Source organism: Anser cygnoides, chromosome 4 (assembly GCF_040182565.1).
Source record: "Anser cygnoides isolate HZ-2024a breed goose chromosome 4, Taihu_goose_T2T_genome, whole genome shotgun sequence".
Lineage (NCBI taxonomy): Eukaryota > Metazoa > Chordata > Aves > Anseriformes > Anatidae > Anser > Anser cygnoides.
In genome coordinates, this window is record NC_089876.1 from 72853309 (window position 1) to 72880812 (window position 27504).

At 37.7% G+C, this 27504-nt stretch overlaps 1 long non-coding RNA gene across 1 annotated transcript in view; it reads right to left on the reverse strand.

The window, feature by feature from the left end:
• Positions 1-27504, reverse strand: part of LOC106048945 (uncharacterized) — an 81144-nt gene that overhangs the window by 27438 nt on the left and 26202 nt on the right. Inside the window, exons 3-4 of the long non-coding RNA XR_010831280.1 lie at positions 11092-11291; positions 1680-1790 (exon numbers count right to left, since the gene is read on the reverse strand). This is a non-coding gene — a long non-coding RNA (uncharacterized lncRNA). The remainder of the gene's footprint in view (positions 1-1679; positions 1791-11091; positions 11292-27504) is intronic.

Sequence of the window (27504 nt, forward strand, 5' to 3'; positions counted from 1 at the left end):
GTAAGAGTAAGGTTTCCAGTTACTGCATTCAATCCCAAAGCACAGAGCAGAGTTCAGCTGACTGTTCACATGGCTGTTGCCCCCCTACACCCTTTAACTGTAGTATTGTAGCTATAGACAAAAGATGGTTTTTTTACCTGGCCAGTTGTGCTTTTCACACTTGGAAATATTGAGATTTTGTTACAGTAATTACAACACATTGTTCATCAACTTAAATTACTGGAATGTATTCTCAGCTTTAATTCTCACTTAGCTTTTATTTGAAAATATGAAGCAATATTCATTCAAATTTTTATTGAACCAGCTTGGAGAAAAAAAAAAAAATCAGTGCTTCCACCTACATGCAAAAACCTACTTATCTTTCCCTTCTCTAACCCTTCCTGCCTAAAAAGACCAGTTTTCCCCTCCTTCCTGAATCTATCTAGTTTTCTTCATTGCTTACTACTAGGTCCTCTCAACTCTTTTTACACCCTCCTGCATATGCTTTTATGTCACTGTTTCTGCCTTCCTCTTCTGTCAAAGGCAGCTTTACCTACCCAGAGAAGGCTGAAGTAGTTCATTAGGGCTAAAGGAATTAAAGAGCCAAGAAAGCATAATCCTACGTTACGACCCCTTAGCATGGCACACATATGATCATACACTATACATAATAGCTATACGTAAAGCTTAAGGTCTTTGAACTTTAATAAAGCTTTTTACCTTGACAAAATGATTTATTTGCTTCTTTCTTTCAAGACTCTAGATGTTTCTGTCTTTTGTCCTGGTAATGGCTGTTCCTTGTTTAATAAAATTCCAGCAAGTTACCTCTAGTACTCACAACTTTGAAAAAATGATGCTTGATGTTCCTATATTAATTAATACCTCAACTTGTTAGTATCTATCCCCTTTTAACATACCCTTTAATCTATCCTTCTTATCATACTTTACAGAAACACCGAGGTAAAGTAGAAAAAATAAGAACACAAAATGACAAGAATGTTTCTTCATACACAGTCTTCACCCACAAATACATTTTGCAGGAGACATGGAAAAGTCAGTCAAAAGAGAAAAATGCAGTTGGATCTCATTAAGCAATTTTTTCTTTTAATCTCAATCTCTAAAAATATAACTATATAAGCAAACAAAAATTAAAAAATATTTAACTAAGGAAAAAGTATAGAAACAATTACTTTAAGTTTTATTGCTTAAGCCTTCTCTCTGCACGAATATCTAAAGGCTCCAAAATTCTGCCATGCAATATAAAACATCTGAAATATTCCAGTTATTCAGTTTGAAACATCTTAAAACTGAACAGCACAGATAATTTATTCTGAGTGTATTTTTATGTATACTTATTGGATGTTGATGAATTCTGAGAAAAATTGTGACTATGAATCATTCAATTTTAACTCTGACATATGATTCCAAGTGTGTGAAAATACACTTCACAATCTCTACAAACAAAATATAGAAATCTTATGCTATGAGATTATTTTTAGGGGTTTTACAATGAAATATGGTAGCAAAAAGAAGCCCATGATTTTTGATTCTTAAATGTTTGGAGGTTTTAGTTTAGTTTTGTTTTGTTTGATTTTCAATATAAATGCAACATTTTTTCATCCTGCACAGAAAATCTTTACACCTGAAATGCAGATATAGATTAGTCTTTAAGTAGTATGAAAAAGCTGAAGTGGCATTACCTTCTTTTCTTCCTGTAATTCTATTACTTCATGATACCATGGGATGAGGAGGTCATATTTTTTCTTGCCTTCTTTTTGATGTTGACGTTTTCATAATGCAGCACAGTCTCCCTTTAGAAAGTTAAAGGAAAGATTTATGAGCCTTCATTTTTAAATGCTTATCTAAACACACTTAGTGAAAGCCTATTCTCCTGTTACAAACAGCTGCTGTTTGCAATAACTAATGAAAGCCTAGATTACTTACTAATGGGAGGGGTCCCACAATATTGTACAATTAAGCTGTAAACCCAAAGAAGCAACACAAATCATGTTTCAATAATGGCAAAATCATGTAGTTGTTATCACAGGAGGACCCTAACAACCACTCAATGGAGAAAAAAATAAAAACCATACAGGAAATATGACACACCATTTTTGAGATACGTTACTGTACCACATGTAAAACAAAGCTTCAAGTGAGTTATGAGGCTCTAACTCTAATTATGAGAATTACCAATGAAATCATCTAGAATAGACCTATCTATATCACATACACTGAAAAAATGTTGAAAGCTGTCTTGGTAGCAGCAACACTCTAAAGAGCTGTTTTATGATTTAGTTTTAGGAAAAAGAAAAAAGAAAGAAAAAAAAGAAAAAAAAAGACTTTAAGGAAATCCCTTTAAATACACAAATAAATTTTATGAACACTTCAAATGGTCATAAAAAATGGTAAGTCTGTCCAAGACACTGGAAGGGATTTCAACTATGTGTACTGGGTCTCGCTGGGATGGAGTTAACTTTCCCCACTGTAGGCCATATAATGTTGTGCTCTGCACTTGTAGCTAGAACAGCATTGATATCACACCAATGTTTATTGCCAAGCAGTGCTGGCCCAACATCAAGACTCTCTTCAAATTTCCTCAAAACCAGCAGGATGGGGACAGGCAAAAGATAGGGAGGGGACATTGCCAGGGCAGCTAACCTAAACTGACCAAAGGGATATTCCATACCTTGCAGTGTTACACTCAACAATAAATGTGGGAAAGGGGAAGGAGAAGGGAGGACTCTCATTATGAAGACGTCTGTCCTCTCAGACAACTGCTATGCATATTTAGGCCCTGCTTCCCAGGATGTGGCCGAACATTGCTCGATGATGGGAAATAGAGAATAATTGTTTTCTCTCTCTCTTTGCTTCTGAGAGGCCTTTGCTTGTTTTTTCTTCTTTCTTTGCCCTTAATTAAATTATCTTTATCTTAACTCATGAACATTTTTCCTTCCCACCACACTTTCTTCTTCCTCTCTCCGTTTGAGTATAAGGAGTGAGAGAGTGGTTGTGATGTAGCTCAGCCATCCATCAGGGTGAAACCAACACAGCCCTTTTTGGTGCCCAGTGTGGGGCTTGAAGGGTTGAGATAACAATAGATTTGACCAGAGCGCTTTAGAGGGAACTTACAATCATCATATTTATTTAACAGTTGCTGGTCACAATGTTGACTGGTGTGCTCTGAATGTTGTTCTTTGTGATCCTGTTATATGTGATCCATGCCATGTTCTCTCTTTTGCTATATATCACATCTGAGAGCTTGTTAATGGCTGTGGTTTTTTTGTTTATTTGTTTGTGATATTTTTTTTTTCCAGACTGCTGTGCTGTGAAGCACTGGCCTTTACCCTAATCTGATATTTGGGCCCTGCATTTTTATCATCTCTGTACTTCGGGAACCACCTCATGAAGAATATTAAAAACTACATTCCCTCTTTTTCTCCTCTGGAAGTCAATTGGTGGAGGATATCAGGAATGGTACCTCTTCCTCCTTCCCCTAAACACTAATTACAATAGCTTTTGAGTATTTTGAATGTCCTTGTGTAACCAACATACTCGTATTGATAGTCTCCAGAATGTGTTTCTTGGTTTTCCTAAGGGCAGTGGATTTATGTGGCAAGGTTTTGGTATCAGGGGGCTGCAGCTGTGGCCTCCATAAGAAGAATCCAGAAGCTGCCCCATGTTAGACAAGGTCCACTTTCAACTGGCTCCAAAGGGACCTGCTGCTGGCCAGAACCAAGCCTATAAGCAATGCTCTCTGGAAGAGCATATTTAAGAAAGGGGGAAAAGATCTGCTGCGGAACAGCAGCTGGGAGAGTGAGGAATGAGAAGCAGCCCTGCAGCCCCCAAGGTGAGTGCAGCAGGAGGGCAGGAGGTGCTCCAGGCACGCAGCAGCAGTTCCCCTGCGGCCTGTGGAGAGGCCCCTGGTGGAGCAGGCTGTCCCCCTGCAGCCCACGGGTCCCACACGGAGCAGATCTCCACGCTGCAGCCTGTGGAGGAGCCCCCGGTGGAGCAGGTGGATGTGGCCTGGAGGAGGCTGCGGCCCATGGAGAGCCCCCGCAGGAGCAGGCCCCGGGCCGGAGCTGCAGCCCGTGGAGAGGAGCCCACGCAGGAGCAGGGGTCTGGGGGGAGCTGCCACCCGTGGGGGACCCGTGCTGGAGCAGTTTGCTCCTGGGGGATGGATGGACCCCGTGGTATGGAGCTGTGTGGGAGCAGTTCTTGAAGAGCTGCGGCCTATGGGAAGCCCACACAGGCTCAGTGCTATAGAGTGGCCTCATCCTCCATTCCCCCATTCCCTTGCGCCGCTAAGGGAAGGAAATGGGATAAGGTGGATAGGGGGAAGATGTTCTTGTTTTCTTTCCTTGTTTCTTACTTCTCTAGCTTGTTAGTAATAGGCAAAAACTTTTACTGATCTCCTTTCTCTGAGTCTGTTTTGCCTGTCACGATAATTGATGAGCGATCTCCCTGCCCTTATCTCAACCTTTCAGCCCTTTTCATCGTGTTTTCTCCCCCTTTACCTTTGAGGAGGGAAGTGAGAGAGCGGTTGTGGTGGAGCTCAGCTGCCCACCTGACACCACAGAATACCACCCAGGAATGGGCCCCAAGGCAGCGTGGTGGTGGGTAGCAAGGTGAGTGGGAGGTACCTGTCACTGTCTCCTCCAACGGTTTTGGACTTCACCCCTGAACAAGTGCAGAATCCTAAAAACCTGACAGAATGTTTGAAAGACGTATATCCTGACCCTGGCAATGCCAGAAAGTGCTCACTGCACTGTGCTGGGGCCTGGCCTGCACCTATCCAATGACAGTTAACATTATTCAGCACCCTCAGGGGGAGAAGAAACTCTCTGAATCTTATGACCAAGTAACAGACAGTAGTTAGACCAAAGGGCCAACTGTCAATGGCATTATTTGCTCCCATAGTCAAGACAAAGCAATGGAAGCAGAAGTCAGCTCATTTAGTAAGGGAATAAGCTCCTCCTAAGAGCTCTGGAAGGGAAAACCGTAAGGGGCGGGCTGCTCTAAGGCAGGGCCATCACACAAACAGGAAGGACTGTGGCATGCAGGCCACAGTTTAGTTTCACTTGGAGGAGCATCCAGTACACCTGGAATCGACTGCCCCAGGGGTGGAAACACAGCCTTACCATTTGCCATGGACTGATACAGACTGCACTGGAACAAGATGGAGCTCCTAAACACTGGCAGTGCATTGACGACATCATTGTGTGGGGCAACACAGCAGGGGAAGTATTTGAGAAAGGGAAGAGAATAATCCAAGTTCTTTCGAAAGCTGGTTTTGCTATAAAGAAAAGCAAGGTGAAAGGACCCGCATAAGAGATTCAGTTCTTGGAAGTAAAATGGAAAGATAGACGTAACCACATCCCTATGGATAGGATCAATAAAATAACAACTACACCCCCACCAACTAACAAGAAAGAAACACAAGCATTTCTAGGCCTTGTGTGATTCTGGAGAATGCATGTTCCAGGCTACAGTCAGCTTGTGAGCCCTCTGTATCAAGTGACTCAAAAGAGGAGCTATTTTGAGTGGGGTCCAGAGCAACAACAGGCCTTTGAACAAATTAAACAGGAAGTAGCTTGTGCAGTAGCCCTTGGGCCCATCCAGGGGCCAGCTGTGCAAAATGTGCTTTACACTGCACCTGCAGAGAATGGCCTCACCTGGAGCATCTGGTAGAGAACCCCAGGAGAAACTTGAGATCAACCTCTGGGGTTCTGGAGCAGGGGATATCGAGGATCAGAAGCCCACTACACCCCAACTGAAAAAGAGATACTACCAGCATGTAAGGGTGTTTGGGCCACTTCAGAAGTTAGTACAGAAGTACAGCTCCTATTGGTACGATGACTACCTCTGCTACATTGGATGTTCAAATGGAGAATCCACTCTACACGTCATGCAACTGACGGTACATGAAGTAAGTGGGTAACAATTATGGAATGAGCTTGAATGGGGAAACCAAACCACCCAGGAATCCTGGAAGAGATCGTGGACTGGCCAGAAGGCAGAAATTTTGCAGTATCACCTGAGGAGATAACTTATTCCCAAAAGGCACCACCATATAATGAATTATCAGAAGATGGAAAGCATTATGTTTTGTTCGCTGATGGATTCTGTCATGTTGTAGGAAACCACTGAAAGTGGAAAGCTGCTGCATGAAGTCCTACATGACAAGTTGAGGACATCACAGAAGGGGAAGGTGGGTTGAGTCAGTTTGTGTGTGGGGTGAGTCAGTTTGTGGGGGGGTGGCTACAGCGATGGAAGCAGAGCAACTAGCAGTGCAGAGGTAAACCCATCTGGGCTGCTGCATTGTGATAAGACATCAATACCCAAGTGGAAAACACTGATGGAAAACTATGGCATGTAGATGCCCACAAGCCCAAGAATCATGCTACTGAAGAATATCAGAATAATGAGTAGGTGGGCTTCAAAAATGGAAGTGGTTCAGGTGGACCTGGACTGGTAACATAAGGGTGAGCAGCTCGATGGGCTCATAAAACATCAGGACATCTGGGGAGAGGTGGCACACACTGATGAGCTCATGATCAAGAGATGGATCTGACCACTGAGGCTATCACACATCACCCATGAGTGTGAAACCTGTGCTGCGATCAAGTGACCCATGCAAGTAAAGTCTCTCTGGTGGTGGCTAGGATTTTGGTGTGGTGAGGCCTGGCAAATTCACTATATCGGGCCACTCCCATAAACATTCCAAGGCACATATCATGGTAGAAGCAACTGCCGTGTAGCTGGAAACATACTCAGTAAACCATGCCACTGACCAAAACGTTATCTTGGGCCTGGAAAGGCAATTTCTATGGCATTATGGTACTCCTGAGAGAATAAGTCAGAAAATAGGAATCACTTCCAAAATAACCTTGTAACCTCCTGGGCCAAGAGGCACAGCATTGACTCGGTGTATCACATCCTCTATCAGCCACAAGCCTCTGGAAAGGTGGAAAGGTATAATGGATTGTTAAAGAGTATGCTATGGGCATTGGGTGCTGGGGCATGGAAAAACTGGGATGCAAATTTAGCAGAAGCCACATGGCTAGTTAACAGCAGAGGATCTGACAACCATACTGGTCCTGCTGAAACAAAGCCCCTATACACTGTGGGAGGAGATAAAGTCCTCACAGTGCATATGGGAAGCCCAGGAAAGTGGCTGGGGAGGGCAGTGTGGGTTGCTCCTACCTTGGGGAAAAACAAACCCATTTGTGTGATTGTATTCACCAAAGGATGGGTGATGCAAAAGGATGGGGATATCAGGTGTGTGCCTCGAAGAGATTTAATCTTGGGAGAAACTAATCTCTAATCTGAGTTACATGTTGTAGGAAGACACCACAGAACCAATGACAGGTCAACTGGGCAAGTGCAGCAGTGACTCAAGCTAAGCTGGTGTTGGAATCCAGAAATCCTGTTTGCCCTGTCCTGAGTGACTGCCTTGGCAGATGAGACCTAAATCATCACTGGTTCTTATGAACATTTTGGGAGAGGCCAACAGAATGAGAAAAATAGTATCTAAATATCCATTAAGGGACCAAAATGAGATGCTTTTCTTCTTAAGCTCAAGGCTATAAGCTCAGCTAGAAAAAACACTTCCTTACATCCTTTTTGACAACACATCTTTTGGAAGTTAAGAGAAGGGGATAAATTAAGATTTAGTTAATTAAGGGCTAATTTTACTGTTTGTTTTGCACACCTCTCAGGATCTTAAATTCAACCATCTCTTGGACCTTCATATCTCCAACGAATTTATCCTTTTCCATTAGTAACACGGCTGTCAGAGTGCCCCTCCTAGATTCGACTTGCTCAGGGATCTACTTGACTGTTCCCGTGGGGCATGGCTTTGAAAAGCCAAGGGGCTCAGGAGAGCTGAGCTGGTTGATATTCAACAACACTCTCTTCAAAGTACATTCTAATGTGTGAAAAGGCTATCAAGTGTGGCAAGAGACCAGCCTGGATGAACAGTCAAAAGCTCAAGCACGTTACCCAAAGTCGATTATATTTTTTACAAGCCATCAAGTATAAAGTAAATTGACTTTCAGTAAAATAAACCTGTAAAAATGTGTTCATTGCTCTGAAACCACAGCAAAATTAATAACTGCAAGGATTAAGTTTCCAGTGAAACAAGCAAAAATGTCTGCATATGTGAAAGGAAAGTCTTAGTGAAGTATATGAGCTCAGGAATAGCAAAGAATCCTAACTGCTGCAAAGAGAAAGGTTAAAATCATACATACATACATACATATATATATATAAAAGCATAATTCATATAAATCTGAATGCCATAACAAACTAATTCTAGAGAACAAACAATGATTTGGAAATCAACAGCTAGAAAACAAAATAAAATATCCTGGCATATTTTTACTTAATGAGTCACATTATATTGCCCAGATGGGCATGAGGTTTAAAATCAGTGTTTTCCCATTATTCTTCTAAAATGTATTCCTTTATATCTCATGGCAAATTAAGTAACACCCTCATGTAAATGAAAAAAAAAAAAAAAAAAGAACAGTTGTGGAAGAGTATTTTCCAATTTCTTGGCTACATTTTTGCCATATTTACAAAGCACAGTGAAAATTTATAATAGCTACCAGAAAAAAATATAAACATTACTTACATGCTGTGGTGAATCTTATGTACATGTATTTTGTATGCTAGATATACCATAATTACACTACAAACCACAGAGTAGTTTTATTTTATTACATTGCAAAGGCCTCCAAGCAGGTTTTCACCTCATTTCCTCAGTTGCATGATCTCCATCCCACTCAGTTTCACTGTTCTCTACAGATACCAATTCTGAAACTAACGATTCCCTACTAACATCAGTTTGTTTCACTAATGATATTGTGATGGGTAAGTTGCCGAAGTTAGAAAACAACAGCCTCAGTTATCTGCTAGCAGAGCTTTGAGGATTTACAACTCCACTGCAGTCCAGCAGGTAGGCAGCTTGTGATTCCAGAGAAGATATTTCACTCTAGAAATCTTTTTAGATGCTTTTTCGTTTATTCAAGTTAGATTTTTCATTTTAGTTTCAAAGCTGCTTCTTAAGACAAAGGACACATCAAGCAGAGCACAGAGCTGTCTCCAAGAGATGCACTGAAAACTGCCATAAGAAAGTACTGATTAACAACTTAACTTCAAACTAATAATACGGAACAGAAGGCATAAAAATGGCAAATATAACAAAATGTAGGTTATCATAGTCCACAACAAGCAGCTACAGTCCTCAACACTATGACCCTGCTCAATGGACCACTTATCTGTCCAATTACACTTCCTGCACACATCCACATGTTCATTTTCATGGCTGTCAAATGCACATACAGTTATGTCCTATTCCAGATCTTATGAAAGTTAGACCAGAACCAACAGTTCTATTTAACATGATGTGTGTCAAAAATTTTGAAATTTTATGTTCATGTATGTGTCGTTTTCTTCTATTACATACTTATGTCACACCCCTTGCTGGTTGTTTGTTTGCTTTTTGTTTTTAACCAAAGTTGGGGCCTGAATTGCTGGTTTCCAATGTCAGTACATTAATATAGTAATCATGAGTTGTAAATGACTGAAAGAAAAAACTAAACTGGATATAACACATCTTTTTTGACTCTCAACGGGTTGTATACATGTTTAGTTTCACTTCATTACCAACTTTTCAGCTTCATACTCAACTCTATATGAAATTCAGTCTAGGCTATTAAAGGTCATTCTGCATTAGTTAAAACCGTGTAAAAACACTAACTATAAACTATTGGAGTTTGTAGCAGATCTTACAGCATTTAGTATCAAATTCAATAGGTGGAGCACTTAAATCCAGAAAGTTAAATCCAGTGTGAACCTTCACACAAAACATAAAAATACTTTTTTGATAAAAAGAAATAGTGAAAAATCAGAGTCTGATGATAAAGAATTACCTGGGGTATGCATGTTTCTTTGTAGAATCTGCTTTTACTGGGATAGTACAATGAAAGATCCACAAAACATTCCACAGACATTATGTAGAATTCTACTTCTTGACCAGTTGTATATTATCTCATCTATGCAAACTTACTCTCCCGGTTCAGTTATTACTTGCTCACAGAATCAAAACTATGCTAAATAAACACCACACAAGAATGGAAGTAACGTGGCCTGTAGACTGAATGTATTTAGAGATTCAAAAAGCAGAAAAGCAACCAGTTCAGCAAATATGTTAGATATCTAAGATTTCAGTCACTAATTCTATACCCAATCAACACAATTCACAGCAATTTTTACATGATCTCTGAAAAATACGTTCTCTCTGTGATCAATATATCATTACTCTCAGAATCACAAGCTAGGAATAAACTGTTCCTCCATTCAGCTTCTGCTTAGAGAGCACTGTCTTTACAGTATTTTGAAAATGAGGCTCTAACACCATTAATATAATACAAATCCAGGTTAATCCTGAATATTTTTACAATTAATTCAATAATTTTAGCATCGACATCAGTCCCATCTCGGGAAAAAAAAAAAAAAAAGAAGAAAAAAAGAAAAAAAAGAAAGATCTATTTTTCCTTCATTTTGATTTTGCACATGTAACCTCAGAATCATGAAAAATATCAGTTAGTGTTTTCCTTGTTTATTCCTTCTTTATAAATATGTATCAGCTATACCTATGTTAGCCTTTACTGGAAAGAAAAAAGAATGACAGAAAATAAAATGTAATGAAAAGTAGAAAGGAAAACAAAAATATTTTCCTTGCTTGTACATTTCTGCCTCCAACATTTAAAGCACCTTAATATACCATTATTGCAAAGGAAAGATGAGAGCTAAACTGAAATTTCTGAGTAAAAGGGTGACAGCACCATCAAGTGGCTTCTGTATGGCATTATTTACTACTGTTCTAGTGCATGATAGAACAAGCATTATTGTCCAGATATGTACAGAATTAAATTCTTGAAGTTGTTTTAAATAGTAATATATTGGATCCTATAGAAATCTGATTTACTTTGAAGTCTATATTAAGGATAAGCAGACTGAAATTTTATACAATTATTTTTGCAGAATTATCTACATTTTATTATACTAAGAAAAGAATAGCATGATATATTAATGGAACAGAACCTTCTCACGGCAGGAAAAGTATGTTCAAACCACACCAGTGGAGGTCTCTGTGAGGTGGATGGCCCTGATCTCCAGCATATCCTCTATGATCCGGGAACATGTTGAGCAGATAGCAGCCTCACATCAGTCAGACTTATTCTGTTTGGCAGCTAAAATTGTAAAGTGAACTCCAAATTGAATCCCATCCAGAGGGATGACAGCTGGAAAAAAAAAAAAAAAAAAAACACTTTATCACAGAAACAAACTAATAGTATGCTATTAGAAGTGATCCATACTTTGCAAATCCAAATTAAAAACAATTAAAAAGAAAATGACAAACATTATATCCTATTTTACACAGGTGAAGTTTTTTTTTTGAGAGGTACCATTCTTACAAAACAGTGAGCCTTACAGGAATGAAACAAATTGCAAAATTATGAGCAACTTCAAATACCACTGCTGACTGAACTCAAGATTAAGGATTTTCTGATGAAAAACTGAAATCCTGAACAAAATGTTAGATGTGGTCTCTGCTTTTAAAATAAAAATCTTTAATTCTAATGACTTGCTAATAGAAATGAACATGTATTTCCAAATAAAATTAATATGAGAGAAAACTTTACCACAGAACTACATTATCCAATCATGTGATTGGCATTTCTAGCCATATTCTAACACTTATGGAAGAATGCTCAGCACAACTTTACGGAAAACTTGAAAACCAATTTTAAAAGATTTTTTTTTTGTATAAAGAGATTAAAGTATTTATATACCTAGATTTATACACGTGATTAAGTACCTTCTTGAACTGAAATCTTTTTGTGCTACTGACTATTGCTAATGTCTTGTGTGTGGTGCACTACAGTGGTCTACAGTGGTCCACTATTGAGTAATTTTGCCCACTACTATTCAACATAATCAAAAGTATCCAAGGCACCTCAATCTCAAGGTGCCTAGAGAGAAACTGCATAGCCCAGAACCTGTTTAATATTTTATTAGACATGATACGGAGACTGAGAACAGAGATTTAGGGTTAAGAAAAATAGATTACAGTAATTAGATCATATGGTTTCTCAGTTATGGTATATGCACATCATGATGACTCCATTAAAGTCAATTTTTATGGCATATTAACTCAATTCTTGAAGGCAAAACAAAGGGAGTAGATTCTTAAAGATCTGATAGAGGAAAGATGGAGGTTTGATTTCATTTTTTTTTTTTTTGTAATGGCCTGTAGTTGGCAGTACTATCAGCATATGGAACAATAATCAGAACAAGTGAACTATGAATGCATAAATCAGAACATTAAGCTTAAAATATTTTTAAGTAGTAGATAAGTATTTTTAAGTAGATATTTACTTATTTCTAAAATCACTAAGGTTCTTTTTTACCCTTGAAGTCAGGTACAATTTAATATAAAAATGTGAGGAAACAGGAACTAATGGCAGCTCCCTGCAGATAATGTGCATGAATTGAAAGTGTGATTATGTATGCCTCTTGATTAAAAAGACATGCAACATCAACTTTCAAAAGGCGAAATGTTATAACAACTAACAGAGAAATACAGAAACATTTTTAATGACATAACAGAGCTCATTCCTGCAGTCATTTATCCCAGATATTATTTTGGTTGCCTAAAATGTTCAAACTAGCCCACTGTAAATTACATCTAAATACGAAGGTGTTTTGCATTATTATTAAACTATGACTTCTAAATGTTCCAGTATATTCTAAATATTTTTAAGCTGTCTAAATGTAATTTTATTATTCATCTTTGTCTTAAAGAAGCATTCATGAAAAATCAACATCTTACTTTGTTCAATTATACTAGCATCTTCTTTTACATATATGGTGAAATAAACTAGACAATGATAGAGTATAACTTGAGATACTGAAATTCAATGTCTAAATATTTATAAATGTATTTATATAAGTAGCTTACACCCAAGAGAAATGTGACAGTAATAAATTGCATTTGTAGTGATTAAAGCAACTCAATTTTAAAAGACGACTCAATTTAGTACACTTTTTCAAACTCAAAAATAATAAAAATGCCGTCATACATACACCCATATTTAAAATCTGCAGTAAAGATAATATAAATTGACTGTTACTTAACTTACTAACCTGTACATTATTCAGGTAAAGTATCCTATCTTTAATGGAATTAAAAAGCTTTTCAAAAACACTGACAAAGAGTGAAGAATAAATTGATGCACTCTTAATAACTCTAAATCACCTAGCTCTTTATACCAAGAAGTGTTGACAATACCAACTTCAAGGTCACTGTCAACTTGGTAAGTCATTAGCAAATAAAATATGGCTTAATTGGAGCAAACTCAGCAAGGAGCTGCATTATTTTAAGTGAACACTGCAATATAACTTGAAGAAGAATTACTAATCGCCACTCCCGTTGACAATGAAATGGATGAAGAAGGTGCTTTGTAACTTTTTTCTATGACTTTCCCGTAATTAAATATGGAAATAGATTCTGTGAAGAATTAAAAGTCCCTGAGTGCATTAATTCAGGCACTAATGGACTGCCTTCCAGTGTTACAGCACACAGGTAGTTCCCAGCGTGTTACCAACATTAGCTAATAGATCAGTGTCAGACACCAGCAGTACTCTTGGTTTGAATACGCAATGCTGTAAAGCAGATTTAGGCTGATTACACATGCTGCTTTAAAAGGACATATTTTTCACATTCTGAAATACTACCTCAAACTTTATGTGCATTGATGAAAAAGCTTGATTTAGTCCTGAGATCCAGTTGCCTGAAGATGTATCATGTACCCACAGTGCTTATGAAGCCTTGCAGCCACCTCACTAATGTGTCGCATAATTATCAATGGCTTGATCTTTAAAAATTCTTTAAATACAAAACTCTTCAAAAAATAACCTCATTTTAATATTTTTCATTTTTCCTAGCAAAAAAAATATCACAAACTCCATAACACAATTACACCACTGGGGGTTATAACATTTAAACAAAGGGAGCTCCTCTCAGCACGGACCTCTTCCTACCACTGCTCTGTTCAAACACTTTTCTCACTTTATGCCACCTGCTCCAGCTCTCCCTCCAAGCCACACTTTACAGGCAAGCAAGCCTAAATCTGCAGAGCTCCCTAGGTCCCAGCCTGAAACACCAGCCCTTACATATTTCTAAAGCAACTGCTAATCTATCAGAGCAACTGAAAATTAAAAGATTTTTTTTTTAAACTAACTCTGTGACATTTACAGTGCATATGTTTAAATAGCTAAAATACTTGCATTATAAAATACATGGAGTTTTTTTTGATCGAAGATGTTGCAGACCTGTATGTGTATCAGAGGGTCTACTTTGGTACCACAGTGCAAATCTGTTGCTCTTCCTTCGGCACTACATGTAGGCACCAATCCGCTAAAATACTTCAGTATCTAGTTAGTTCAAAATTTGCAAGCAGTCCTACTGCAGACAAATGCAACAGTTACACGTTAATAGTTAAATACAACCTTAACTGCTCTGTTGGACTGAGACCTACATTTGTTTGACAGTCAAACTGTGCTTTGGGAATTCAAATTATCCAAAGTATGTGCCTATAATAAGAAAAAAAGCAGCAACTTGAAGCACCTCAGACAAATGGATCAGGTTTGAAGGATCAGTGAAGGAGCTCTGACCTAGATGTAGTGATTATGTAAATATAAATAAAGATTCAGTTCAAACAATTACTACATATACTCTGTCACTTCTCTAGGGAAAAGATGATGCTGTAGGAGCTGCTGCAATTGCTAAAAGACTACTCAAAATAGTGTATTATCTGCTAAAGAACTTATTGTATTTGTTTTCCATGTTGTTTCATGTTGTGCTATTATTTTTTAACTGTGAAAACTCATTAAATTATTAAAGTTTATGTACTGTATTTTAAGTAATTTTATATTAAACAAACAAAAATGTTTCTAATGAGAAGGCACTATCAAAAAAAAAAAAAAAGAGAGAGAGAGAGATGACAGAATTGCTTTCACTGTATTTGAAAGCCCTTTCTCTCCTGAGGATCGTAATGCTTTATATTGTTGGTGTGCAACCCTCATACTTGGGAGCTGTTATTGCTTACATATCCACATGCAAAGTATTAACAGATGCTATTGATCCTGTAATAAGTATTAAGAGAAATGTACATCTGCAGCAGGTTTTCTCCTGTGAAGTTTAACCTTACAAACAAGTCCTTGGGACAAATAAAAAATTGTCCCATTCTAAGGGATATAGAAGGGCGACAATACTCAGGCATGGTATCATAACGGAATCAGAAAGTACTACTTTGTTTGATATGTTTATTAGAAACAACTGATACAGGACAAAAAGTTCAACATATGGAAAAAGAAGCCTCCAAAGAATCACTATAATATTTTCCCCTCTAACCCTTAGTAATGATCACTTGGAAAGTGTGATCTGAAACTAGGACCAGTGTTTCTATGCTGCATCTACGTCTAAAACCTGACTAAAACAGGGCAATGAACCTTGAGAAGCCAAAACAAATAAAAATAAGAAAAACTATAAGCAGAAACCAAGAAGAGCTACACAGGAAAAGGCACACACACAAACCAAAACCAAACAGGGAGATATGATGATAATTTAATAATCTATTAATAGTGGTTAGAGATATGGTAACAACTGCCACGATGATCTAAGGACATGACTTAGAAATGTACTGAGCCAAACAAACATTTTGATCTGGGTCACTTCTTTAAACAGAAACTAATAATTACACTTTTGAAAGATGCCTCTTTCTCCATGAAAGTGTTCATTATCTCCCTTAACAGACAGAAACAAAGCTCCTTTTTGTCCTCAAAAAGTCACATTTTTCCAACAAATTCAAGATATAAATATAGTAGGCAAATCAACATACAAGCCCTTGAAAAGCTTTATGATTTTGTGGCCCAGCCATTCAAGTAGAATAACTACCTCAGAAGTGGCCAACCTTTTTAAAATACCATCAGTCAAACAAACAAAGTGAAAGCTGTCATGGTGAAAGACCTATCTCAGCCTCCAGAAACCAGAGCTGATGAAAGGCGCCTGCTCTTCTTACACAGTTTCTTTAATCTCCTTTGTATCAGTATTTGGCAATATTTATGTCATAGTAATAGTTGGTATTTACAAAGGAATTTGCATTCATACAGAACTCGCAATGCAAGCGTTCTGAAGTTCTTGTGCATTCATACACACCAGAGCATGGAATATAATATTACAGTTGTTAGATTTTAACAGGGATGACATGGTCAGCATTCTTTAAAACACAACCATTCAAATTTATCTTGAAAAGCTGTCTTTTTACATCACCCAGTTAATACAGAATTCAAACAGTGTTTCTGAATAAGTTACATGAGAAATACAAATTTTAAATAAAACCTTCAGTTGCACGTTCTACCATGCTTTTCTTGACATTTTGTCTCTCCCTTCCTAAAACAAAGCTAAAATACTACCTAAAATATTCCAAATCTAGAAATTGGAAACTTACTTCAGATTGAAATTCAGACATTCCCAATCAAACACCTTGTCAGTATACCATTTAATCTCCATTTGTATAAATACAATAATTACAGATAACTACACGGATTTACACATGATTACTTAAGAACTGCTCATTTCGCTTATTCAGTGTTTAGAAAACAGGATGCCTTAGATTGGTGCAACAGCGTTCACAAAAATGTGATTCCTAACAAAAATACTGAATACTGAAGTGCTCGCATTAGGAATGGTTGCAAACTGGATCAACTAAACGACTCTTCTGCCCCCTGCTGTATGTCTTGGAAAAATATTACAGGGAAAGAGTAACCAAAAAGAAGTGATTAATTATTCTCTTTTGTTTTGGTTAATTATGAACTATAATTCACTCTATGCAATTAGAATTGCTGAAGCATCCCCTTTGTCATAAATGCTATATATAGCTGAAGTTGCTACTTCAGAATCATATGTAATAAGGAACAATGAACATTAGCTATTTCAAGGAGGACAATATTCAAAGAAAAGACACCTTTAATTTACAATTTGTTTGAGGAGATACAACAGAAACATTAAAGAACATTGTAATAAACATCGTTTATTACAAGAATATAAAAAGTTACATCGCATTGCAGAACAGAAGAGTTATAACCCATGATTTACAAAATTTGAATCCATCACATTTCAGACTGGTTTTAAAGTAGAACTGCTAATCTGTATATATCATCTCATAATAAAAAAAATAAAAAAAATGTTTTGTAATGTTGAGTTGATACCAGACTAATGGCCTTTCAGCTCTAAAAGTGATTTAACTGCCTGAAAATTTGTAAAAGCTCAGTTATTTGAATAAAGCAGGAAGTTGAGCTAGAATTAAAACTGCAAATACAAAGACTTCAGAGTTAAGATGAAGTGGCAATCTACACACTTTGAAGTTAGCATTTTTTGCCACAGACTGTGATCTACATCTGCCAACTATACCAGAAGCAGGAGTCACTCAGTTAAATCTCAAGTGTCTTTTTGAAAAAAATAAAAACCAAGAATACACCACTATCCTGACCTACAATGATACTCTCTAATAAAGACAAAACAAATCAAGATCGTTGAGGACATAAACTTTATAATCAGGAAATTGAATGTTGCAGCCAAAAAACTATCAGCAATAACTACTCAGTATGTAGATTGCTTTACTGATGCTTTAGATTTGGAACTCCTATTTTTCTTATTAAAGTTGCCAGATTTTACTGTAATGTCTGACATTTTGGAGAATTACAGATAAAACCACAACCTACTAAGATTTGAAAACACAGTAGAGCTAGCAAAACTAATTATTTTTTGAGTCCTTACTTTTCTAAGATAACAAAATTATGAGAAAATTGATTCAAAGAATTCAGGTATGTCTGTCATTCAACAGGTCTCACATACGGAAATTTTAGATAAAATACTAGAACTTAAGTGTTTTCTGCAAAAGTTCACCTGTGACATTAAAACAGAAGTTCTGTTTTATATGTATAATACAGATACATACATATAGTTATATGCTATTATTCCCTTCTTCAGGAAAGGAGTAAAGGGGGAAAATCTCTTTCCTTTAAAAGCTTTTGTGACCTGCAGTTAAGAAAAAAAAAATGCCAGAAAGTGGGAAATCTATCAGGAATATTTGCAAATTAAAAAAAAAAAAAAAGAGTTACAAAGATGTATTTTTAGGGTAGTACTCAGGACATGTACTGCATTATCATAGTATCATAGAATCATGGAACCATAGAACGGTTTGGGTTGGAAAAGACCTCAAAGACCACCTAATTCCAACACCCCTGCCATGAGTAGAAACACCTTCTACTAGACCATGTTGCCCGAAGCCCCATCCAACCTGGCCATGAACACCTCCAGGGACGGGGCAGACACAGCTTCTCTGGGCAACCTGTTCCAGTGCCTCACCACCCTCAGAGTAAAGAATTTCTTCCTAATATCTAATCTAAGCCTACCCTCTTTTAGTTTAAAACCATTCCCCCTTGTCCTATCCCTCCACTCCCTGACAAAGAGTCCCTCCACAGCTTTCCTGGAAGCCCCCTTTAGGTACTGGAAGACCACTATAAGGTCTCCCCACAGGCATGATCCCCCAAATACCTGGAATCTTGTGTTTGAGCCTTAATGTTTTCCTTTTATATCTAATCTCAGGTGAAAAAGTGAAGAGGGAAAGCAGCAATTTTGTGGTTTAATTACTTCTCACTTCTGATGTTCTAATAAAATGGATGGCTAACTCAACAGCTTCAACTGCTATATGCAATTCACATGATCATGGAGGTCCAGTCCCACAGACTCAATTAACAAAGAAATGAATTTGCTCTATTTGCAAATAAATTTAGCATGTACATTCTATCTCAATGGAATGCTTTATCAAAAAGGTGACTGTCTAATTAAGGACTGCAAAAGCAACATACATTTACAGAGGAATAAGTCTGTTGTACAGACAGCTCTGTTGCTGTGATTTCTGATTTCAGTATTTTACTTTCATTCACTAAAGATGATTTTAATGTAGGAAGGATTTATTTTTGATGCATATTCCTAAATTATTTGGAAAGCAAACTGAAGTCCCTGAAATTCTCTCCCATGGAATGATACAGGTTCTATATGAAACTGAAATTTCTCCAGAAATACCCTATATACAGCCAGCAACAGAGTAGGAACAGGTTGTTTTTTTGTTTTGTTTTTTAATTCTAAGAGAACATATAGCAGGACAATCTTAATACAAAAGCCTCTATACTTCAGTATCTCAAACTAGAACCAATAGACTGTATTTTTATAAATAACTAAGAACCTACAGCATTTATATATATATATATATTCTGGAGAATTTATACTGTTTTATAAAGCAGCTCCATGGTAATTCTTAAAACAAAGGGAGTAGCCTATTGTACGTCAGAAATATGTCATCATCTGCCAAGAAAATTAAGTAGGAAACAAGACTGAAGTATTTAACTTCCTCTTGTAAATGGGACCTAAGATATGAATCAGGAGGAAAACCATGGAGAAATTCCAAACAATTTCATCATTAGTGCTGCTACTGTGACTGTCAACCTTTCAAGATATTTATTTTAAAAGCATGCAGAAAATTCATCTTTAATTGGTGTAAATTTTCAGATATAGCTTATTTTTGATCAACATTATCTCACATCATAAAATATTATTTATGCAGTATTATGGCAGGTGTGACTGAAAACTGTGTAGCACAAAAGTAGATAGAAGTACATAACATGCATCTCAGCTGAAACATGAAAAAAGAGTCATTCTACAAAGCCAGTCATATGCCAATTTTTGTAGTATATTCTTCTCACCGCTATCCTCTCATAAAATATGGGTGATCCACAATGATCCACAATAATCAAATAGAAGTGCCAAAGTTAAAAGGATTACACATTTATATCACTAACTTCAAAATATCAGGTCTAAAAGCAGAGCAAAGGTTCTCGTATGTAATGCCACTACTTGATGAGTAATTTAATCTCTTTCTATTGTAATCTAAGCTGGAGGAAGATTCAGGAAAAAGATGATAAATGAGGAAGAGCAGTGAAGACACTTTATGATACTCTGTCCTATGACTGTCATATCATCATTCTAGTACAAAACTGAATGCAACAGCATTATCACCTTTTCCCACCTGGGGATGTATACAGCAGTCAGCCTGTCTTAAATGATTGTGCAGTAAGAAAAAAATAAAAGCCCTAAAAATAGGTACACTTCATTATGTATTATGCAACTGTAATACGGATTTTTTTCATTGTCAGTTAGCCCCATGCTTAAGACAGTTCTAATTGTTTCTGTAGTTTCACCGTTTTATATATTTCATAACTGTTGGCATTGATACCACTTCAGAGACATGCTATGCTCTTGTTCTATAAGGTTTACCTAACATATTGAAGTCTAAAAAGCTGAATTTACATTTTTTCTTCTTGGCATATGAACTTAATCATACATTTAAATATGGATTCCATTTCAAGTTACAAGCATCACTCTTTTCTGGAGTAATAAGTACTGCCTCAGGCAAACAGCATCCCTGCTCAGCTTCCCATAGTGAGAGGCACTGTTTCCACACATTTAATTATCTTTGCTAACGGGAGAAGAGCCAAAAATTTTCCGTGATGCCTAGAAGTACCCAAGAAAGCATTAGGAAGATCATCCTTCTGCATTCCCCAAAGCACAGGGCTGCAACTGCAGCGTTTTGCAATGCGAGGACAAAGGAATGGGGAGAACTTGAAGTACATCTCTTTCCACAGGTATCACAAGATACGCGTCCAATTCTGATTTTTTTCCCCCATCTGATCCCTGCTTTGTGCTTCCTAGCTAAACACCAGCAGCCCCTGTGGCAGCAGGTTAACAGCATTGCCTCCCTCCAGCTGTGAGACCTCATGCAACTGCTGCTGTGGCTGCTGCAGCTGTATAGGAAGGCATACAAACACTTGTCTGCAGTTGCTGCCACATTTTGTTCCCATCACATAAAAACATAAGAATGGCAACACTGGATCAAACCAGAAGTCCACCTTACCACGTGTTACCATCTCCCTGGCTGATGTGCTGTTGGTCACTGCAGAAGAATAAGCATGCAGCAATATTTCTCTTAATACTGACTGCTATACTCTATCAGGCGGCAGCTAAAGGAACTCCTAGTGAAGCACATTTAAGAGCTGTTCTGGATTCCTGCTTCCACCAATTAGCCTAATCGTTGATCACATAATTATGTATCCTTTTGTTATGAACATCCCATTGGATACCCCAGTTTGTGCATTGAGAGGACTGGGGGCAGGAATTGATCAGCAGTCACTTCTCGTTCATCTTTCTTGTGAAGCTCAGCACTACATAGACATAACTTTTCCAGGCTGAAGAATCCCAATAGCTCTAATGACTCCTCAAGAAAATGTCTTTTCATATCTATGATCATCCTTGTTGACCTTCTCTGCATGTATTTTAGTTTTATAACACACTTTCGGAAGCTGGATAACCCAAACTTCAGGTAACAATCAAGCTGCAGGCAAACTGTGTCATTTCTGCAAGGGCACAATAAGGTTTTATGGTTTGTTCTCTACTCCTTTTCTAATAATTCCTAATAGTCTAGTGGCTTTTATTTTCTACTGTCTGCTATTGTGCTTAGAGCAGACATTTGCGTACAATGAAATGTTGTAATTTGAAGATCTCTCTCACGCAGTAATACATGACTCAGTGCCTTTGGTTTTACTATGGAAAATTAAGATTGTTTTTTCCCAAGTACACTTATCCACACTGAATCTCATCTGCCATTTTACCACTCCATCACACAGCATCATTAAATTTTTCTACAGCTATAACTATTTCATTTTTACTACCTTGAATAAATTAGTAAATGAGCAAACTTTAGCACTTTGCTCATCCCTCTCTTCAAAATCACTTACAGAGATATTAGATGGTACAGACCCTAGAGCAAATTCCCATGAGATTCCTTTACATAGGAAAGCCAGTAATTATTTCTCACCTTGTTTTCTGTTTGTTAACAATTATAAAACCTTGAAAAGTGGAAGTTCAATTTAAAAGAAAAAATACTCATTTGGTGAGTGACACTGCTTAAAGTCTTCCTGTACACTCTTGGAAAATATGTCAATCCAATCAAAATATTGCATGTTTACTGGCCCTTTCAAATGCCCCTTGTAGGGCTGTAAGACATCCTTTGCAATTTGCACAGTCTTTCCCATTTTATCATTCTTATCCATATGCCTACAGCTCTATCCTTTATTACATACCAAATTCATACCGAAGCCAGACATATTACCCCTAGAGTTCCCGGTGCTTCTGTTAAACCTCCTCAAAAGTGGGTGTCACGTTTGCCACCAGCTGTTCTTTGAGTGCTAATGAAATTGTAAGCAATAGTTTGTACACCATAGTTAGTGATTTCATACATGAGCTTGGTTAAAACTCCTTGGTGAACACCATATTGCTTGGGAGACACGTGGTTACTCATCTTCTCTATTTCTTCTTCCAGCATTACAATTTGAAATAAGATTCTCCGAAACACATTCAGAGAGAGACTGTACCATGGGAACCTCCTCATGTCCCTCTCCAACCAATAAGGACAAGATTCAGTTTTCAGCTTTTCTTCTATGTCTGTTTTCTTTGGATAATCCTTTCACACCTGTAAAAGGATGTGCTTGCCCTGTAAATTCTCTGACAGACTTCCTACCTGTGATGGATTTGTACAGGAATTATTAGTTATTGTTTCTTTGAAAACTCATTCATTATATTAATTTTCACCTGGTCTGTTTTGTTTTTATATTAAATGTGTGAGTGAGGGGGTTTCATCTTACTCTCAGTAAATTGCTTTATCTGTTTTTGTTGTTTATTTTTATATACACTGCTTTGTTTTAATTATTCTAGAATCCAGCTGGTAAGTGACAGGCATTTGCCCTATAACTCCAGCATAAATTTTGTTGAAAAACTCAGTGCTAACTTGTACCATTTCCCCCATTTGGCTAAGCCTTTCTATTCCTTTTTCAAAAAGATTTATCACTCTATATAATTCCCCTTTTTGAAATTAAGTACAATAACCATTAACTTCTTGTTCCTTCTGTTCTTTCAGTGCTAGATTTAAGTATTTCATGGACACTCTCAGAATAGCTAGGCAGTAGTAATTTTCTGAAGCACGCTGCTCAGGTCAAAATGAGCTCTCTTTTGCAGTCCATAAATCTGTTGTTTACTTTACGTAGAGTTCTGTGCCACTCAGCACACTGCCAGGCCTGATGAGATCTCAGCCTAGAATATAGAAGATTAACCAAAATCTTCCCCATAATTCTGGTTTTGTCATCACAGCCTTCCTGATCTTCCTTCACATGTCTTCACCACCTTTATCAGTCTAGCACCATATTTTTGCTCCTGAGGTGTGTAATTTCAGTGCAGTTTATAAGAGCTATTGTTAAAATTAACTTAATTGTATGATTTGACTTTAAGGGGACTCAGGAAGGAGGAGTTTATTTGGGTTTGGGAATTTGATTTGTTTTACAAACTGCAATTAACACCAAATGTCCTGTTGTTCTAGAGAATTTGTATACTGACCGTGTCCAGCTGATTGTTTAATTTCCATCAATTTCTGATAATGTTTTCTCTCTTTGAAACCAAGCCTTTCCTATCTTTCACATTTCTAATATCTATAAAAAAGAGCATGAATACTTAGTCCAGCTGCCCATTTGTTTCCTAAATGAGTTGTATTGTCCATCCTATCTTTATTTGAGATTTTATAACAACCAAGAGGATATATCATGCCAAATTCTGTAGCCTTCCACACAGGTCAGCTTTGCCTCCAGGCTTAGCTTAAACAACAAGGTCATAATGCATGGTTGGGTTCTGACAGAAGAACATGGCACACCGCAGCCATAGTGCCTGCCGGTCTCTTGTTCTCTTACACATGCATTAAGGAACCAGACATCATACTAGACTTGCAAAGTCTTCAAACTTATGTTTCTAGCTCAGTAAACACAACAATAGTCAACAAAAACATCCATCTACCAAACACACAGAAAAATGTCACTAAACTAGATTACAAGCTCTATGTTTTGTTATTATTTAAGAATAAATATATGTGTAAAATATAGTAGTAAAAATCTGCGTATCTTGGGAAGGTCTCTACCTTTGTTCTCAACACACAAATCCACTTTTCTCTTTCAGAGACATCTATGTGGCAAAACAAATATATAATTCTTATTTCTTCAGGAATGGTTCTCTTGTCAGTTCATTAAGCTACAAAGATATTTTTTAGCTACAGCAGAATCTATAACTTGAAATAAGCAACAGAAGTGAAATGTTTAGGACAACTATTCTACAAAGACTAAGGCAAAACTGAGCTTTCTAAACATCAGACAGCTCTCAGCTTCAGGGGCCACATTATAATCATATTGCTACAGAAGAAAAAAATAGGTAAACCACTGATAGGACAAGTGAGATTAAATAACAGTCAATAGTCAAAAATCTTCTTTAATTTGCACAGTAAATGTTAAATCTCAGCTTGTCAATGAAAGAAATGGAGCATACCCGGGGGTGGGAGTGTATGAGAAAGAAACACACACACACACAGGTAAACAAAAAAAAAAAAACACCATTTTGAAACTTTGAAAAGCTCATTTGGGCATCATACTATTCCTTAGTAATTGAAACATTTGGTCATATAACACACACAAAAAGATGCTTACAAGTGTAACCAAAACAAGGTTTGAATGTAGGATGCTGTGACTGGCAGCTCTTCAACAACTACTCACAAATTTAGAGCTATATAAAGCCACTATCTGCTGGTCACTGGTAGCTGAGAATTAATTGAGTTTAAATGTAAATGATATCATTGTTATCTCTATTCTGATTTCTTCTGTGGACATAGGGGAAGTCAACCATAAGAATCATTTGTTACAGTTGGAAGGGTGTTGTCTTTTTGTTGTTACTGCTGTTTGGATGTTGGTTTTTTTTGTTTGTTTGTCTGTCTGTCACTTTTGAATTTTTTTTCCTTGTGGTGTTTTAGTTTGTTTGGGGATTTTTGTTTGTTTTTAAACATAAAGCTTTCTGCTACAGGGAGCACTACAGGAACACCTACAGATGTAAAATTTCCTCGCTGCAATATATATACTCTTATATTGACTACCAATACTCTTCAGTAGTTCAATTTTATTTTCCAGTGAATGTTTTTAGAGAAAGACCAATACAACACTTGGAATTTCATTTCCTTTTTCAGTCAGACCACTTAGTGAAGGAACCAATTTCCCCACAGTCTGGTTGTCTGGAATTTCCTTGTTTCTTCCTTTAATTTACCATCTAGTCTATTCACATTTAAATTCAAGCACATCTTTCATCTAGTCTCCAACTCCCCTTCCCTATTGCTTACCTCTCAAATTGTTATGGAACTTAAACACCATCTTAAACCAAAATTGTTATGATCACATTACCTAATAAATACAGTAAGTAGAAAGGGATGGACACGTAAAAGCAAACAACAACAACAACAAAATTAATGTTGAATCTGTTTCACTGTGAAAGAAGCAATGCCTAACTGTAAATTTATTTTCAGCTGAGACCGTGTTGTGCTCAAATGTGTTGCTCTCCTCAGGGTCACCGGAGTAGTTTTCTATCTAGTCATCACTTTATTTCTAAGCTATAGCAATGCTGAAGTAAAGGCAAAAGAAAATAAGAATATCACATTGTTTTACATGCTTTTGGTGATTTCTGATGTTTTCTTTAGTCAAACCAAAGTAAACAGATTACAACTTTTTGAGTTGGTTTAAAGCAGAAAGTTTTTCACGTAACCATAAATATGAATCTTCTGGGCTTAAATGCTTCTATTCTAATAAGCTGTATTTTTAATGCTACCATTACAAAACAAAAACAAAGCCAGAATTCTACAATCCTGGAACAGCTGTTTAAGAAAACAGTGCTGAAAGGGTTTAGAAGAATACCTCAAGGCATCATATGCCCTAGTAGTTGCAAATGCAAGGACAGGGAAAAGACTGATTTTTACATAATATTTTATAAATATATACATATATATATAAGCTCAAAGGCTAACAGAAATGAAACTTGACAAGGCCAAAAAGACAAATGTATGTGCTACCAATAGAAATACCAAGTCATTGAAAAGTTCAAGTCATTTTAAAGTTTAGTGAAGATAGAAAAATCGAACTGCCTTCATACTGTCACATCATTTACATGATGCTACGTTGCCTTAGTCTTCATAGCAACAGAAATGAAGAACTTATATGGAGAAATACAAGAATTCATAATAATGCATTGAAACATTACTGTACGCTAACTTCGTTCTGGAATTCACATTACTTGACTACTGGCTGTGCTAGCGATTCTGAAGTGATTTGTAGTCTTGAAGAGGTGGGCAGGGGAGAAGACACGCTTTTATACATTTTAGGTACAGCGCAGTGATCTCTAAGCTAATCAACACCAGAAACAATGTTGTTGAAGAGCGAAGCACAGGTAAGCCCCACACTGTGGAGAAACTGCCTGGCGTAGAGCTATGCATGGTGAACTGAGAGGGCACCTCTCAAAGCACCAGCTGAGCGCCATCTTCACAACAGCCCCAATGGCCCCAAAGGCCCCATCGGCCTCAAAGGCCCCGCTCATGCTGCCTGAGGAGAGCCGAGTGGGATCGGCCTGAAGCAGGTTGCCTGGCCCTTTACCTGCCTTTCACCGCCTCCTTGCCGGGCACCCAGGGCACTCTGGCCACCTGTTTATTTCCCATTCACCCTGCCACCGCTCAGCCTGCTCAGGGAGGCACAGTAAACCCGAACTGAACAGCTCCGTGGCACTTTTGGTCTGTGTTCATTCGGTGTGTTTTAACAGGCCTTACCTGGCTCAGAGTCCCCTTTTGGGAGTCCTGAGTGGTGAAGGTGGGGGGAATCCCTCAGGTGAAGTATGCAGGTTCGAAGGCAGCTGCAAGCAGAGGCTGGGAGACAACGGGAACTTTTGGGAGGCAGGTGACAAGCCGAAAAGCTTTCCTCCAGCAACCCTCAAAAGAGTCTGAACTAGCCGCCTGAATAATTATTTCTCATAATTATAATTATTACTACCTCTTGTGCCGTTTCCATCTTTGTTTCCCAAATGTTGCTTGCATGGCTTCGTGCTCCCACAAGGTGGCTGAGCTCCCTGGATCATTTCTAGCACTGCATCCATGCAGCACTAATTCTTAAACTGCTGACAGCGAGTGGCTCCACTGCCTGCTCTCTGAACAGAGCACCGTGTTCAGACGTGCCTTATTTCTGCTTGGGCTCCAGCAGCAGCAGCTAGCTGGCTTGTTTCTTTGCACTAAGCTCATCACGAGAGAGTACAGGGGATTTCCTGAATAGCGATACCTCATCTTGGTATATCCACTTAAAGCATGCAGAACTGTGGAAAGAACAAAGGAGCCCATTTTCTCCCTTGACAGGCATTCAGGTAAGAGATATTTCAGGTGAGAT